The sequence below is a fragment of the Pseudorca crassidens genome, chromosome 5 (genome assembly GCF_039906515.1).
Source record: "Pseudorca crassidens isolate mPseCra1 chromosome 5, mPseCra1.hap1, whole genome shotgun sequence".
Taxonomy (NCBI): domain Eukaryota; kingdom Metazoa; phylum Chordata; class Mammalia; order Artiodactyla; family Delphinidae; genus Pseudorca; species Pseudorca crassidens.
In genome coordinates, this window is record NC_090300.1 from 139,973,299 (window position 1) to 139,991,750 (window position 18,452).

An 18,452-nucleotide genomic window follows, 5' to 3' on the forward strand; every position below is an offset into this window, starting at 1 on the left:
CCTTTTGCATATTTTAGTTTGTTAATTATGAACCTAAAAGCTTGATAACCTAGAATCCATATTCCACCTGCTGATTCTTCAGCCTACAAAAAGACTTCTTAATTATCGAAGATTCTGGAAGCTTCTTAATGCAACCACCATGACCTGTAAGGAATCAAGTCACAGATTGGCTTGAACTGAAACCTCAAGAAGCTGTAATGTAAGGTTTGCATATGGAATAGTAAGGTGTTGAAAGCTCTTGATGTCAGTGGGTGCCCTTGTATTTGAAGGTATTTAAACCTTCCATGGTCAGTTGAGCATACTACCAAAGCCCAATATTCCTCTAATACTTCTTGAATAACTATGTGACAAAATTTGCTTACAGAATTCACCTCAATAAATCTTCAGGCTTCTTTTTTTTTTTTTTAACATCTTTATTGGGGTATAATTGCTTTACAATGGTGTGTTAGTTTCTGCTTTATAACAAAGTGAATCAGTTATACATATATACATATGTTCCCATAGCTTTTCCCTCTTGCGTCTCCCTCCCTCCCAACCTCCCTATCCCACCCCTCCAGGAGGTCACAAAGCACCGAGCTGATCTCCCTGTGCTATGCCGCTGCTTCCCACTAACTATCTACCTTACGTTTGTTAGTGTATATATGTCCATGCCTCTCTCTCGCCCTGTCACAGCTCACCATTCCCCCTCCCCATATCCTCAAGTCCGTTCTCCAGTAGGTCTGTGTCTTCAGACTTCTTAATTCAGTAGAATTAAAGATTCTATTATTTTTTCTCCTTACATTTTGCTTCTATAGTTAGTCATATTTTGCTATCAATCTATTTCCGTTTCTCCAAATTGTTGTCAAGTTCTGTAATGTTTACTATTACCAAGAGCTGTTGCCACTTCTTAATAACAAGATCTAGATTTTGAAAATCTGAAAAGTTAATGATATTTGCAGAAGTGCTCAAGAAGGTGGGTACAAACATGTTTATGGTTGCTTTTCATTTCACATTATTCCACTGTTCTAGCTAATGCGCGGGACTAAGAACTGATATGATGTAAGCAACTAAATTTTGAATCTGTGATTTCTAACTATCTTGAACGAACTCCTCCAGAGAAAGAAATTAAGACTTTCATACAAAATAAGCATCCCTGTTTATACATATATATAAACAGGTGTTGTGGAAAGCAAATAAAGTGAGTACAATTTAAATAGCATATTCCTCATGATGAGAGGACTCCCAGAGAGGGATATATTAAAAAGCCCTTAATTATACCTCACCTTTAGACATGCTCATACTCTTCATCAGTTTATTTCTAGTATTTCAAGCATGCCCCTTAATATTCTGTTTGCTTTTCACACATGAATACACAATTCACATGCTTAAAAACAATGCATGCCCAAAGCTAATTCACCATAATATTTTCCTCCAATTTTATGAGTTTTTTAAAACCTACAGTTCTTATCACAGTTATCACAGGTATTTGGGTTCTGATATTTTCCACTGATTTTTCTAAATTAAGGCCAACACTCTGGAGCTATTCAAACAATCATACAAACACTGCCTTTCAGTCAAAGATAGCAAAGTGGCCAAAGCTGAATTAGTCTAAACAGAGAAAACACCACACACACGGCTCCTTCGGCAGCTGAAGTGCGAAGTGTGCCTTAGAATCATCAAGATCTCCAAGTGTGGATACATTTCAACTCAGAGACCACGTGTACACCCGCAAGACATTAGGAAACAGTGACCCAGATCTCTGGTCCTTTCTGTACTGCAGCCAGGCTGGGATAGTTTCACTTCCTCACAAAGACCAAGCCCCCGCAAATTCCGGCTTTCACACAAGCAGTTTCCTCAGCCTAGAATATCCTTTCCCCACCCATATTCTCCAATTTCCATCCAGCTTATGACTACTCTCAGCTTAAACGCAGCCATCCATGAACCTCCAGGTCAGACTCTATCTGTCCTCCAGGGTCACTCTGCCCCTGGAGCCTGGCAACACTCCTCAGGCTTGTAATGATGTTTGGTGGTCATTTTCTCTGTATGACTCTGTACACACAGTCTGGAAACCTGTCTCTTCTGTTTGGTCCTATATTCTCATTGCCTGGCACACGGTACACCCCTGCCAAGTCTCCACTGAACTGGATTAAATCAAGTTAAATGACAAGCTTCGTAAACACAATTTGTTTCCTGAATGAGATCTTTCTTTTTGTCATGTTTAGGTAGGAGGGAGACAGAGAGATACAAAGAGAGGGGAAAAAAAGAGAGAGAGAAAGAGCGAGATTCATCTCTCCATCACGTAAAGCAATGCCATTGAACCATGAAGGCTATTTACGTGGCATCCCAATGGGACAAGTTTTCCTTCTTACAAATAGGTCTCCAAGGTCCAAACAAAGCAAACCAAGTCTGTACTTTGGCCTGACATCTGTGGTGTTTTCGTCTTCACTCATTTCTTTGTACCAATGGAGATCTGATCTCTGTGTGTAGCGGCAACGACTCTCTTTGATCTTCTGTGTTGAACACACGTTCCCCCAAAGCCAAGGAAACAATTGTGTCTTCAGCTGACAACTGCAAAATTGATTCAAATATAAAACGTAAAGCTCATATTCCAAAATGAGACCAAAAGGAGTCCTATAGCTGTAGGTTTCAGAGAAGAGGTTATAGAACAATGATCCCACATCCTTAATTCCCAGTTACCACCAGTGGCACCACCAGCAGCTGCCAGATACACAGAAGAAGCGACCAGAACCACAGGCAGGGAATCACACATACTTTCTCTTACACAAAAAAGGAAACCCACTTGGGAAATAATCAGTCTTGGCAGAGGAGAAATCAAAAAAGGAGGGGTGATAAAAGAAACAGAAGCTTGCTTCTAAGATAATAGTATTAACAATGAGCTTTTAAACAAATACAAAAAAAAAATACATAGTTCAGCAGGTTCTCTTTCATCAAAAGTGCCCTAGTCATATTCCACTTGAAATTGCTCTCAAGCCTCTGGAGCTTGGTTGGCTCTTTGTCTCCTGTTAGGGGCCGTTGTACCTGAGTTACCAGTAGGTACAGGAACACCAACAAACCCCTGGCTCAATGTGTTGTCATAAAGCAATACAGAAACAACTTTTGGCTTTGCTGCAAATGTGCATAATGGAAAGCAAATAGTATTAAAAAGACAATCATTTTTAGTGATTAAAATAATCCAAGGCAGAAAAAATTTCTCCCATAAGTTTCAAAGTTCTCATTTATCATCGTTTTGCCTCAAGAAGCCAGAGTAATTTTATTTTTCCTGACTTCTATTAAAAAGATCAATACATATGATTCCAAAGAGTCTCGGCTCATGAAAAGATGGAGCAGGCCTGTAATCACATATGAAAGTATTGGTTGTCATTAGCAGAAAGATTGATCTGAAAAGACAGCAGACTCAGAGTGAAAGGACTTAAAATTCTCCACTGGGCATCCCAGCAACTTTCACCTTCCAGATAATTGAATACAGATAACAGATTACCATATTAGAGGAAAGAATTGCATTGGGGATATTCAGTAGATACCCACTTTAGCAAAGCAATACCAAATTTCTCAATAATGATTTCTGTTGGATGCAAGAACATTAATGCAGCCTGACAGTACAAAGGCATAGTCCAAAGCTCACTGAAGTCAAAGTTGTTGGATCAGATTTTTATACAGTTACCTGTGGCATCAGAGCTTGTAATGAATGCACGTGTTCAGTTGGCTGTTAAAAAACAAGTTAAGGAACATACTCAGGCCTATGTCATGGCCTTATTCCATGAATAGAGCTTCTTTCAACTTTCTTCAGTGAATTATTGTTATGACCCTTAGTGGTGATTGTATAAAACTCACAAGAACGGAACTCATGGGCAGGCAAAGGGTTTTCTTCACTGCATAGCTGTCCTTTCCTGAAACCCACTTACAGTGCAGTAAAAATGCTAGCTATAAAATAAGTTGGAATTTTTATAGGACCTTGGCAGGGCACAGTGAAGTTGGAAATTCAGAGTTGTGGCCCAAGGAAACTAAACTGGAGGTCAAGGTTTTCCATATCTTCATCCTCGTTCTACATATATACAATATTGACACCCCTGAGGATGGTGTTCCCAAGCTCCAGAATTGATAGATAAGATGTTTTTTAAGACATCTGAATATTTCATCACCCTTCAATCCCTTTACTTACTTAGCTGCCAGCAAATACCTGGACATCTCACAGGAACCAGATCTATTCATAATAATTAAGCATTGATCATTTCCTAATGACATAGAAGCTGATCCTGGAGAAAGATATCAATGTCCATCCCCTAAAACAATCATCTCGACAGTGTAAGTGGGCGTTGCATTTGTGTTAAAAACCATTGTTTGTTATGGACTTCAACAGAATTTGCGAGACATTTTATGTTAAGTGTGTTCCTCTATTACTCTTCTATGAACCCCTAAATGCTGTCATTATCTAAATTTTCCACAAAAATCACATTGTCATGGCATCCACTAGACACTTCAGTGCACACAAAGCAAAACCGTTTTCCTCCATGTCTAAATTTAAAAAAACGCAAACACTTGTTTTTATAAAAATACCAGAAAATGTTCACATTTTTGGAATTTCCTGTAATAATAGTATCAGGAGTAAATTCCTTTAAATACAGAGGACGGGAATAAGACCAGCCAGGAATTATTTTTAGTTTTTCAAACTTAGTAAATTCTTTTCCATTCTCAGCTGAAAGATTTTTTTTTCTTGCAACTAAGAAAACATCTCCATTTTACTAGTGAAGTCAGTATTAAAAAAAAAAAAAAAAGGAGAAATATTGTTTTTCCCATTTGTGCTTCATACAGGATTCTGTGTAAATATATGTGTACACATGTATATTTCATGCTCGTAGTAAGGCCACATTTTTTTTTAAGGCCACATTTTTTAAGCCAATTCTCTTTTCAAGAAAACTAAAGTAAGGATCACTCAAGGGTACTGTTACTTTAAAAGTGGAGCATGATAGCTCTCCAAGACTGGAGTGGGCTATGGAAATTGCCCATCTTTGTCCTGATGAAGGGTTCTCTGACAGTGAGTCATGAGACATCACAAGGGACAGATTGCCCATGACATAGCAATGAATGTATGAATGCTCAGTGACAGGCCCACATACTGCCAGGTTTCCATCCCTCCCCTGCCCTTCCCTGTTTTGCTGATGCCTTGATGAAAGAGCTACGATATGATGCCCTGGATTGACACGCTCTCAAGGGAGATGACAATATAGCCTGTGTGCTGCTCCAAGGCACACAATGAGCTCTGATTTGTACTGGGCTGTGCTAATTACAGTGTGTGTGAGTTGTATCTCGTTCCTGTCCTCTGTGTACAACAAAAAGTTGCTGAGGCATGAAACACAAAATACATAGGGCCTCAAACACGCTACCTTTCCAAACACCATGGAAATTACGGTACATTTTTTTTAACAGAAAAGACAAAATGAGAAAAAAGCTACAATGTCACTGTATTAGTCAGAGCTCTCCAGAGAAACAGAACCAATAGGAGAGACAGAGACAGAGATTGATTTATTAATTATAAGGAATTGGCTCATGTGATTATGGAGGGAGACAAGTCCCAGGATTTTCAAGGTAAGTCAGCAAGCTGGAGGGTCAGTGGTATATAGTTCCAGTCCAAGTGCAAAGGTCAGAGAACCAGGAGAGCTGATGTGTGGTTCTACTCTGGAGGCCGGCAGGCTCAAGAACCAGAAAAGCCAAAGTTTCAGTTCAAGTGCAAAGGCAGGTACAAGCCCAGCTCAAATGACATTGGGCGGGAGGAGTTCCCTCTTAACCAAGCAGAGGGTCAGCATTCTTGCTCTATTCAGGCCTTCAACTGATTGGATGCATTCCACAGAGGGAGGGCAATCTGTTTTACTCTGTCAACTGATTTAAGTACTAATCTCATACAAAAACACCCTCACAAAACACCCAGAAGAATGTTTGACCAAATGTCTGGGTACCCTATGACCCAGTCAGACTGACATATAAAATTAACCATCACAATAACCTTGTCAAATGCTAACCAAATACACTTTGTTTTTTTATCTTAATACAAGTGATAATATAACTTCTGTTCATCCCTTTTTTGTGATGATTCTTTTTGTCCATTTGGTTTAAATATTTCTCTACATGTCAAAAAGTAGGCAATAGGTAGGTAGCAAAATTACACTGAAAATTCATTTCCCTCAGCTAAAGCAAACTCAAGGAACATTTATTTAATAAAATGGAGAATCAATAAAATTATAATTTTAAGTCAGAGCCAATGCCAAGTTGTTCTGTAAAGAAATTTGATAGGAATCCATGTTCTTTTCTTTGTTAGGATAAATAATATTAAAATTAGAATTAATTTAATGATCTTCATACTTGTTGGTTTAGTGGTGATAAGAAACATGCATCCAGCTTCTATTCCTTTGAAACTGCATTTTCCAATTCTTTAGGGACCTTGCTACTCAAAGGAGGTTCCACAGAGAGGCAGTATCTTCATCACTTAGGAGTTTGTTTAAAACGCAGATTCCAGACCCCACACCAGGAATATTAGATCAGAATATCTGGTGGTGGAGCCTAGGTATTTGCATTTTAAGAAGCTCTCCAGCACCATAACATTTGAGAATCCCCACGTTAAACAATGCTTTATCCAGTTCACAAAAATCACATACACCACAGATTAAACCTCAACCAGAGAAACTTAGTTCTATCATCCAGTTGAAGCCTGTTGAACTCCAATTCATTCAACAGTGGAGAATTCTATGTTTAACTGTGTTAGCTCATCCCCTCTAAATTGTGGAGGATTACATTCTTTTTGATAAAGTTAGTGCTACTAGAGAATATCAAGATAATACAGTATTAAAATGTAATAGTAAATTTGAAATTTAAATACTAAATGAAAGTTAATATTAAAATATTATGTTTGCTTTGCATTTCACTCTACCATCTTGGAATAAAAAGACAGCCCTCAGAAGACATTTCAAATTGTCAATATTTCTCTAATTAGTCATATTTTCAATTAAAATTTAGGCACTAGACAGCACATATGATCAAGGTCTTGACTACGAACATGAGTACCGAAAACCACTGGTTTAGAGTAGTTACCCTATTTATTGTGGAGCATCTTTTAATTCTGCCAACCAAGTCCTATCTTAGAAAAAGATACTAGTTCAGTTATAGCCTTTAATCAGCCCAGATCCCCTCTTTGCAATGAGAATATTAAAAGAAGCCAAATTTTGAAATAGTGGAGTTTACCTTTTCTTTCCCCAACCTGAGTTCCCAATGTCTCCTTATTGCCCATGCTACACAGCAATAACTCCCCATCAAGACATTCATTGCCTACATGTTGACCTTTGCTGCCCTTGATAATCCTCTCATACAGTGCTCTCTCCGCAAGTCCATCCTCACTAACCAAGATGTTCTATACCATTTCCCACTCTCAAAAGACCTGATACCAAATACTTATCTGTTCAAAATCCCTTTGGGATAATAAGAATGAGCAATAATTTGGCATTGTGTCAGGTTATGATTTGGTGCAAAGAGGAACTCTGAGTTATAGAACCAGAGTTCAAGACCTATCTATGGTTATATAACCTTGAGGAAGGTTTTAGACCCAAGTAACTCAAAACTTAATAAGGTAAATAAGACAGTTAAACAAAAATACGGTTGATCGGCAAATGCCCAAGAAATGTACAATAAGCCAGGGGAATCAAGAACAGGAGAGCTCATATCCAGCTGGACATGAGCTTCAGACATAGTTTCTCAGAGGAAGCCACCCCTGGTCCACAGTAAACTCATCTTTTTCTGGGGTCACACTTGAAACAAAATAGATATACCCAAAACTACTCCATCTAGATATAAGAACTGGGTCCATGCAAGCTCATGTCATATTGGTTTTTCTCTTGGCTCTAAGCAGAGTGAGCCTCATCGTGTGACCATATTGGAGTCATTCTGACATAAGCAGCCATAGACAAGAACTGTCATCATGGTCCTTTGAAACTAGTCTTGTAACATCTCAAGATATGTGTGAGGGGTATATGCTGGTGAGTAGATGGGGACAAGTGTATATGCAGGATTATATATGATGTTTGCCTCAAGCTAACTAGATAGCTTTCCTGTCTATCAGTAAATAAGGGCATATTGAGTATTTGTTACTGGCCAAGCCCCGTGATGAGGATATGGCTGCAAACATAGAGCCAGTCCCTGCCCTTCAGGAGCTTAGAGTCAAAATGACCACAGAGACATTTACAAATAATGACTAGTGTAGACTAAGATAGAGTTGCCAGTTTAAGACTAAAATTTACACAGCTTCCAGACAGTGATTCCTTTTCTTTGCTACAGTTCTATGACCTGCTGTTACGATGAAGAGGATTATGACTCTTGTCCTCACAGTGAGTGGTGTGGCCAATGCCTGTCTTGGTTCCGTGAAGACAGCCCTGTCTCTTCAGCATGGAGTCCTCACTTATTCCATGCAACCATTCTATTAAGCAGTGGTTCTTAGCCTACAAGGATCACCTGGGGGGCTAAAGTGCAGATAACTGGCCTCACCCAGAAATTCTGATTCAGACTCTGGCTGGGAGAGTCTAATTGTATTTGAAAATCCCACCTGAGTGGTTCTAAAACAAACAGGTATGTGAACTGCCCTGAGAAACCCTGTGACCTAGAGGTGAATGAACTAAAAACTCCAGTTTTCCTTATCCAGACAAATTGAGAGCATAATTAAACTGATATGCTACATCCACTTCAGAATGTTTCAAAACCATGCACAAACATCCACATACCTTCTCTTGCCTCCAAAAGACACTAAGAAGCAAACTATTCTGAAAATAGAAGAAAGTTAGCAACCCTAAGATTTGAACTCCTTGTAAAGAGCTGTGTTAGTATATAACTTCAATATATGCTCCAGACTAACAAAAAAGATGATTCATCTATCATCTAATTTTTAAAAATATTCATTGGTAAATCTCTCTTTTGGGCAGCATGAATAAATACCTAACGGTAAGAAATATGCCAACCCGAAACTAAATTCTGACAACAATTCATGATAGAAATAAAATCAGCTCCAAAATCTGAGATAAACCACAGATAAAAGAGAGGTTTTTCACTGTGACCTTCAAATCAATTCTTTGGTTTTCTTTTATCATTTTGGTTTTCTTTTACAACTGGAAAAATGACTGCATTTTCACTAAATCTAATTTTTCTCTTTCACATAACATCGATTTAAAGGCAATGTTATCAATAGGAACTTCCAAAGCCATAATTCTGTTGAAACCAAGATACACAGTTTATGAGCAAAGATCAGCAAATTATTTTAGAAAAAGACATCAAGGCTTGGGATAAGCCCAGAATGATGTGAAATGAGGAGGGCAGGCAGGAAGAGTAAGAATAGGAAAGATGTATTCTTCAAAATTCTATTGAGGTTTTTTTTTAAATTCATAAAAGGTAACTTTATGGAAAAGCTTTGCAAAGAAATTAATGATAATAAAACAGCTGAACAGCATGGCAGGCATTGAAAGACTTGAAAATGAGTGAATGAATAAATACACGAACAAATAAGAAATTGAATGGGGTCTGATACAGTGACCTGTGTTAGGAAAACAGGTTGAATAAAATATAGTCCATGTCTCTAAGGCACTCACCACCTAGCCAGCAAAGTCACAGACATCTATCTCTACAACTAGGCATAATACAAAAAGATGTGTGATAACACCAGTCTTATGAAATAGTGATTCAGGAACAATGAGGGTAGCGTGATGAATTCTCCTGGGGACTATAATCAGGGTGGCCTTACAGGGGAGGTGAGTGTTTTGCAGACTTTGGGTCTCAGCAAGTCTCCGGGTGAAGGCATCACTAGCTTGAGACAGTCTAATTTGTGCGGAGTTTCCCCTTGGGTCCTCTGCTTGACTCTCATTACACACTTCACGTGCACATGTTCAGCTGCTGTCTGTATGCTTATGACTCCTAAAACTATGTCTTCAGACAAAAACCTCCTGCCTGGGTTTCAGAATCACATCCAAATTGCCTCCTGAATAACCTACAGACTCCTCAAATTCATTATACCTAAATCTAAACACTTTAACTTTCCCCACCCCCCGCTCTACCCTCAACCCCATCCTCTCCTATTTGCTTTCTCAATGAAAGACGTAGCCACTCATAGCCTGAGACAGAAATTATGCATAATCCCAGATTCTCCCCCTCCCTACATCCCAGTCACTAAGCCCTGCCGCTTCCACTTAAAAATCTCACCCTCCTTTCATTCTTCCACAGCCATAGTCTTAGTTGATACTCTTATCATGTTTTACCTCGTATCCATGTCTCTATTTTTATTCCCTTCCAGTTCATCCTCCACTGCCAGAGGGATGGACTGTAGCTGATAGTGACTTTGTTTTTCTGATTAATATCTTCCAGTGGTGCCTCAGCACTTCAGGGTAGATCCCACATTCCTCATGAACTGGGTTCTCTCACCATCCTTTTCTCCACTGCCCCCAACAGGTACTCAGAGCTCTGACCATACGGCACTTCGTCCTGTGGCTTGACCTAGACTATTTTCTCTGGCCTGAGCATCCTTACTTTCCCTTTAACTGACCACCTTCCCTGCCTGTTTAGCTTCTGCTCAGCCCAGTGATCTTTCCCCTTCCTTTGGGAGGCATCTCTGACCTTCATCTCTGATCCTCTGGCCCCTAGCTCCCTGTGCCAGTCTCTAGTGGAGGGCTCCCACACTCGTTGGTATTGGTTGGAATATTTGTCTACATCCCCCAAGCTGACTGTGGAAGCTTGAGGGCAGGACTTTGTTCTGTTCATCTTTATATCCCTCATGTCTAGCACGAAGATCATCACATAAGAAAAATGCAACTATTTGTGAATCATCTTAATTAACTAAAACCTTTCTCTGAGCTTCATAATTGTTGACATTCAAGGATGAATAGTTGAAAACCTCAGAAAGCCTATGACTAGTAAATAAACTTTCCTTCTCAAAAATAAACCGCCAACAACAAAAACTACATCCTCAAGTTATGCAAGTATCATATTAAAAAACATTGATTGGATATTGAAAATTTGGGTCAACCAGTTGTTTTCTTCTAAATTGTGCCAAATAACTGATTTGGTAGTTATTATTGCTTAAACCATTATATTATCCGATACTTTAGAGACAGCTGAGTTAGTGGGGCAGTTGCTTAAGTTTCATGTAGGTGCAATCTGTGTGACGTGTTGGCAGATTTCACTGAGTTACTGCAACTCAATCCCTCAAGCGCTTTTTTGAGCATCTACTTTAGGATTGGCATAGATGCTATACCAATGCTTCTCCAAGTTATCCCATGGACCACCTTCATCTAAATAACCTGAGGGTAAAATGCAGATTGTTTTTTGGTTTTTTTGCGGTACACGGGCCTCTCACTGTTGTGGCCTCTCCCATTGCAGAGCACAGGCTCCAGACGCGCAGGCTCAGCGGCCACGGCTCACGGGCCCAGTCGCTCCGCGGCATGTGGGATCTTCCCAGACCGGGGCACGAACCCGTGTCCCCTGCATCGGCAGGCAGACTCTCAACCACTGCGCCACCAGGGGAGCCCAAATGCAGATTGTTAAATGCAGATTCTTACACTCCACGTAAGAAGTCTTAAACCAGATACCCTAGAAGCAGAGTCTGCTTCATCTTTAAAAAGTCCACCCTATAAATATTTATTCAAACCAAAGTTTGAGAGCCATTGGTCTACACTTTGGACTGTCCAACAGAAAGTGGAAGAAAAGGATGAGGGAGTGGAGGGATGAGGGAGTGAGGGAGGTCAATTGGGAAGAGAAGTCAATATATTAAGATATAGGGTCAGCTGCTGTGACAAGGAGACCCAAGATAAGAAGAGTTTGTTTCTGTTTCACATAATGGTCTGAATATAGGCAGTCCAGGGCTCACGTGAAGGCATCAGGGACCCAGAACTCTTCTACCTTGGTTCCCTGTCATTCTGAGAGTCTTTCTCTCATCTACATGGTCTAAGATGGTTCATTACCTCACCCTCATTCCAATAAGGGGAGACGGAAAGGAAAAGCATGCCTCCCCTTAAAGGCGCAAGCCAGAAGGTGCACTCACAACACCTGTTTATATTCCAGGACATACCCATGTAGCTTCATCCAACTACAAAGGAGACTGAGAAGTGAACTGGGGTGAGAAGAAGTCCATGTACCCCACTAAAAATTGTTCTATAAGAATTGAGAAAAGGGGAAATAGATAATGAGGTCAACTTGCAATTTCTGTCACCTAAGAAAAAGATGAAGAGGAGAGAGGGGTAAGAGTTGGAGAGGAGGTGGAAGGGAAGGAAAAACCATAAAACCAATTGTCAATTCTCCAAAACATTCTCCATCCTCCAACCCCCAACCCCCATCCAAATACATGTACTTAGAGCCTGGTGTTCCTGATTTTCTGAGCTTCTTTAATCAATGTATTCACTTTCACTCATACCCCTCTAGCCTTGGCCTTAGACATTGATTTTGCTGGACAATAATCTGCTGCCACTGTTTCCACTATCACTGGCACAATGGGCTACAGGCACAAGCTGCTTATCCAAGTTCTCTGCTTTATATTAAAAGTCATGGGCTTGGGCTTCCCTGGTGGTGCAGTGGATAAGAATCAGCCTGCCAATGCAGGGGACACGGGTTCAAACCCTGGTCCGGGAAGTTCCCACATGCCGCGGAGCAACTAAGCCTGTGCGCCACAACTACTGAGCCTGTGCTCTAGAGCCCGCGAGCCACAACTACTGAGCCCGCATGCCACAACTACTGAAGCCCATGCACCTAGAGCCTGTGCTCCGCAACAAGAGAAGCCACCACAATGAGAAGCCCGTGCACCGCAACGAAGAGTAGCCCCTGCTTGCCGCAACTAGAGAAAGCCCGCACGCAGCAACGAAGACCCAATGCAGCCAAAGATAAATAAAATAAATAAATTTATAAAAAAAAAAAAAAGTCATGGACTTGCGAATGAATTTTAAGCAGCACCATTTCCTCGCTTTTGGTTAAAGATGGCACTGTTTGATCAGTCCAAACACGGCACTCTTTCTCTATGAATAGTGCCCCTGAAATTGGGCAATGCCGTGACCCGTGTGCTTGCTGAATTGAATTTCCAAGTGAATATTCATCTCAGCTTTCACGTAGAAACCTCACTTTGGTTTGTAGTCCAGCTGCTGGAGAAACTCTAAAACGCGAAGGGACAGGCAGCTTTGGTGTTATTCCTACACTCAGGGTATCCTTCCCGCGGAGTAAGAACTGCCGTGGCCTCGGGCCCAGAATGCTGACCTGCGAAGAACAGCCCCTCCAGCCTTTCAGGAGCCTAAGATGAACCGCATGACACCCATGCCACAGATCAGACATCAGGTCAGATCTTACTCCTTTTGTACAACGGCCATTATGTGATTTACGGAGCAAAGAACAGATACAATACAATCCTCAGAGCACGTTACAAAGTTAGAGGGTATTTCTAAGCATGAAAATATGCAACATTTCAGGAGGTAATGTCATAAAAAGAGGCATCAGACCAATAGATCACTGTCTCCATTCAACTGTAATTGCTAAAAATAACTTTAGCTCTCATTTCTGAGAGTGAGAAACTCTAGAAGTTACATTCACGTTTTTAGGAGGCCATATGTAACCTAACTTTTCCAAAGCTGAACTTGAATATAATCTAGTTAGAATTACATCCCCCTAGGACATTTCAGTATAGATTCAGATTCACAAAGCAAAGGAAAAGATAATGTGGTTTTATTCCAAAGCACAGGCTTAAACACATGGCAACACTCATCATTCCCAAAATTCCCAGTTGCTTCATTTGCTCCCAATAGTCAAGTGGCTTCTATCAGAAAATTACATGCAGTCAGAAAATTACAGGAGGCCTGCTTCTTAGGGCATAATGATCCATTCATCTGATAATTTGCTAAGTGCTTACTCTTCCCACTTGTTATTTTTTCCTTCTTGGTTAGCACATCATGCAAATTGTGACAAGAGATAAAGAAATGGAAACACTCGTAGAAAAACAGGCAAAATAAGGACAAAAAAGTAAGATATAAAATGTCTTTAAAAATAAACTTAATATTTTTAAAACTGTCTTTCATGAAAAACACTAGAGGAGAAATTTAAATGTACTAGTGTAGCCCCTCGGACACTGATTTTCAGATGGTGACGCCATATGGCCCCTGTCACTGGAATTGATACCACTGAACATGGATGCTGGGAACATCCAAGGACAACTCCAAGTAGCCATCTGGCTGTGGACAAATCCACTCTGTCTCCAGAGACTTCTTTAAGATTCCAACTCTGGTCTTTAAATGTGTGTATATAAGCAACACTGATCTGCAGGCTATTGTTTTATAGGTGAATCTTTGCATTTCATTGTTCTGAGGTTGATATTCTCATTGGTTAGCTATTCTTGCCAGTTTTTACTTTCTTGCTGGCCACTTTTCAGTGTTCACCAGAACCTGGGGCAGTAGCAGTGGAAACCAAGGAGCTGCCCTGCATTACCCTGTTGCTATGCCTGCTACAACGTGGTGATGAGAAGGCTGGAACTGAAAGCCAAGGAGACTTTCCACTACGAAATGCAAGATAAGCATAGGGACAGCCTCATGTGCCTGGGGAATGTAGCCAATTCTAATATGTCCAAAAGGCACCCATGCCAGGTGATCTCGAGTTGTGAAAACCAGGCAGATTTTTACTGTGCTTAATGTATTATAATAGCCAGGATTTTAAATATGTCAGCTCTTTTTGGTGTGATTTAATACAGCTTACTTGAAAGGAAAAATAAAAAATCTATCTGAACAGCTTCCAGCCGTTGGCTCTAATTTCCCACGACGGCCCATGACAAGGAACTCGCAACCCTATGGAACAGACTTGACTGGATCAGAAAAGGGCTGATTGGAATTTGTGCTCACTCTTCGTTTCCTCCTCATTCTTTCTCAACATTCCTAAGAAACATATCCAATTTTCAGGCCAAACAGGATGGCAGAAACGACATTTACACTGGATGGCATCTAAAAATCTTTTATACCAATTTCAACATTCTAGGAAAATAACTATATGATATTCCAATATTAACAGAAGAAAGGAAACATTTCTTCAAAGATGGCTATCTGCTCATGCTCTATGTGTTTCCTGTCTTAGATGGAATTTTTCTCATGAAACCAGTTAGTTATAAACCTGGAAAGTCATCTGACATTGCGTTTTAATGAATTTCTCTATTTCTCTTTTGACTTCTTAGGGAAGAAGAGAGTACAGCACAGAGAAATATTCATTCTGTAGGATATAAGATCAGAAAAGCAAGCCCATGATCTATTCACTGTTGAGTACCTAGCTCATTACCTGGCACATGGTAATTGCTTAATAAATTTTTGGCTGTATGCTAAATGACTCTTTCCAATGGGTAAGTCACTGTTTCTCTGCCACTCCCCAATACTCAAGGCTCTAACAAAGATCTTTTTAAAGATACCATGATTTTTATTCTAGAGATTTCTATCACAACTTTTCTTCTTCTTACTAGTAGCTTTCTCTTATACACCCAAAGGTCAGCTGTCTCTTGAACCCAAAGTTTCAGCTTGATTACGGAACACAAGGGCTTTGGAGTCAGACAGACATGTTCAACCATGTGGTTCTGCCACTTACCTAGTGTGGTTCATCAAACTGCTTAATTTCTCTGAGTCTCATTTTCCCCACCTGTAAAGCATTATAATTATTTCAGAAGATTATCTATAGATTAAATGAAATAATATGTATAAAACAGCGAAGTGCCTGACACACAATAGCCTATTCATGATGACTACTTTGGTAATACTCGTATCATTATTATTATCAACATGAATAATCCTGTAACATGCCTTATAAGTTAAATACTGTCACATATCTAACTGAGAAGTTTTCTTGTTCATAAACTATATAAACTGGGTCCTTTTTTTACTGTATAATATCAAAGGAAAATTGCCTTAGTTTTTGTGCTGTCCAGGGAAAGATAAATACTAAACTATGCTATTTCTTGGATGCAAATTTCTCTACAGCTTTCTTAAGTAGTCTATACAATGCTTTAATGGTATCACAAGCTAGCTGTAATTTTCCCAAAGTCAAACAGCCTGTCAGTGACCACAGAATACAATGGAGAAAATAGTATACCTCCATATGAATTTTCACTGAAATAAATGTAGAGAGTGTGGAGAGATAAGATCAGATGCTCTTCTAGAAGTTTCCTTGCCCCACACAGCTACTTTTCATCTTGTGGCATAGTTAAAGTGATACACACAAGTTTAAGAAGCTCAGCAGAGACTCCTTTACGTCAAGCACCATGGGTAGCTAAAAAGGAAATGGGTTGTTCACCTCAAAGAACCTGAGAAGAGATTAATGCAGCAAACAAAGAGGTAGAACCACTTGTCAATACATGAACAGCATGTAGGAAGTGTGTCACCACATATGAGCAGTGGATAAAAACTTGAAAGGAAAGTATAGTAGAGTGCTTTATGCTTTAGGCCACTACTCCGAATTAAATAACTAAACTACAATGGTTTGAGCTAATCTAAAATCAATAACAATTGTCACGTGTATCTAGGTTCTGAAAATCAGAGGTGAGATGGCATACATCTCATTTTCTCTCTTCCTCTACTCCCAAGTCCCATCGACAGGAAAATGAGCCCCAGTCAGCTCATCTACTCATGTGCTTTCAGCCAGCACCTGAATAACTGTGAATGGTCCTCAAATTTATTTTTGATGTCTCTCCTTCGAGCCCCAGTTCCATTAAATGCTTATTTCTTTTTGGATGTTTCACAAAGACCTTATACCATCACAAGCAAATCCTATAGTCATTTTTTAAAATTTAGGTTAAATCTTAATCGTCTGTAACTTGTGAACGAGTCTGTAATTTGTGTTCTGAATAAATAGTTACCCAGCTGTGATTAATTGAGTTCTTCTTGTTAAATTTTATAGTGTCAAAGCCTCCTAAACGTGTCTACAAATGTATTCATCCTTTCACCTTTCATTCATCTTTCCTAAATCAACAATTACCAGCAGGAATATCATAACCTTTGTGCTTCCTAAAGTTGGCAATTTTGGTTTCATCTTCAACTCCTCCTCATCTTTGGGGTTGGAGGATGGAAGTTTGGGGGAAGCAATCCATGTCCTTTACAGTCTACAAGCTCAAAAAGGCTAAGCTAGGAAGCATCCATTGTGGCCTGAGCATTCCCTACAAAAGTCCCTCAGGATAGCTCAGAGGTGAGAGAGGGCAAAGATGGAGGCCTTGGCTGGACATGCCTGCATCCCACCCTTTAAAGGCATAAGGATTCACTCATTCTTAGTTTCAACTCAGAAACAGTAATTGAGCAGCTACAAGTGCCAAGCACTGCTTTGCTTTGGATGATGGAGATGAAGTAGTGAACAAAACCTGCCCTCATGGGGCTTGCATTCTAGAGGGGTCTGTTTCTTGGTAGTGAGAAAAAGGAGTAAAAATAACAGACCTTACAGTTGGGGTACAATATTTTTTTCAATCTTTCTAAAAGTTCTTAATTGCCAATCTAATTTCTAAGCCAAATTTCATTCCTTCTGTGCAAAATGGCATGGCCGGTCTGACCACCAAATACCAAGGGGCTTTCTTGACTATTCAAGCACATTCTTGGCCAAAGAAAGCAGGCTGCTCCGAAATGACATGGCAAAACATGTAGAGTAATTTTAATCAATTCTTTCAGCCAATTTTAAAGGTATTTATCACGAAGTAGCACAGTCTTGCTAAAATATGTCTTTAAACACAAAGAGTGCTTTGTTTCTAAACATTCGAGAAATAAAGGGAGCACCCAGACACTGTGCCTGTTTTGTAAGTTAAAGTGAAAAAGTACGACACTGAAACTCGTAGTTGATATCTCTTCAGAAGAGAAATTCATCAGCAAGGTAATAATTCCCAGTAGTTATACAAAGAAACCACAGTCTTCAGGAAAACCACATAACAGAGAATGGAATACTGGGAGCAGCCCACATAATTACTCATGATAGATAACTGTATTAAAAATTAAATATAAATTATTGTGAGCATTATACTTTTGGCACCAGATGAAAAAAGTGCTTTATGTTACTTAAAAGTTTCAATAACTGCCCTAAATTTGGCTCTGTTGAAAGTAAGCCTACCCTGAGTAAATATAAAGTGTTTATTATTTGAAGCATTGCTTTCAATACAATTGTAAGTTTAAAAAAATCTCTTGAATTTGCTAAAAGTTTCTATATGACATTGATATTTCTTAAAAGTACTGAAAATGGAGACAAAGAGGTGAATTTTAAACAGGGCCTTAAGGAAGATTATTTTAGTATATGAAAATATCTCACAGAAATGCAATAAAACACAAAAATCAATTCCAGATGATTTTTAATCTAAATATAAGAAGGAAAAATAAATCTTAAAAAAAAAATAAGAGAACGTCTTCATGACCTTGGAGTAGGCAAAGATTCCTTAAATAGCACAAAAAAATAAAAAATAACCTTTA

The 18,452-nt window shown here is 39.4% G+C and overlaps 1 protein-coding gene across 3 annotated transcripts in view; it reads right to left on the minus strand.

Annotated features, from left to right (window-relative positions):
- SETD4 (SET domain containing 4) overlaps positions 1-18,452 on the minus strand; it is a 412,601-nt gene that overhangs the window by 120,605 nt on the left and 273,544 nt on the right. For 2 of the 3 annotated variants that reach the window (XR_010943838.1, XR_010943837.1), the window contains exon 14: positions 15,607-15,657. The gene's annotated coding sequence lies outside the window, so the exon portion shown is untranslated. Of the gene's footprint in view, positions 1-13,701; positions 14,913-15,606; positions 15,658-18,452 lie in introns of those variants that run through there. The other variant, XR_010943839.1, reaches the window with a different exon arrangement.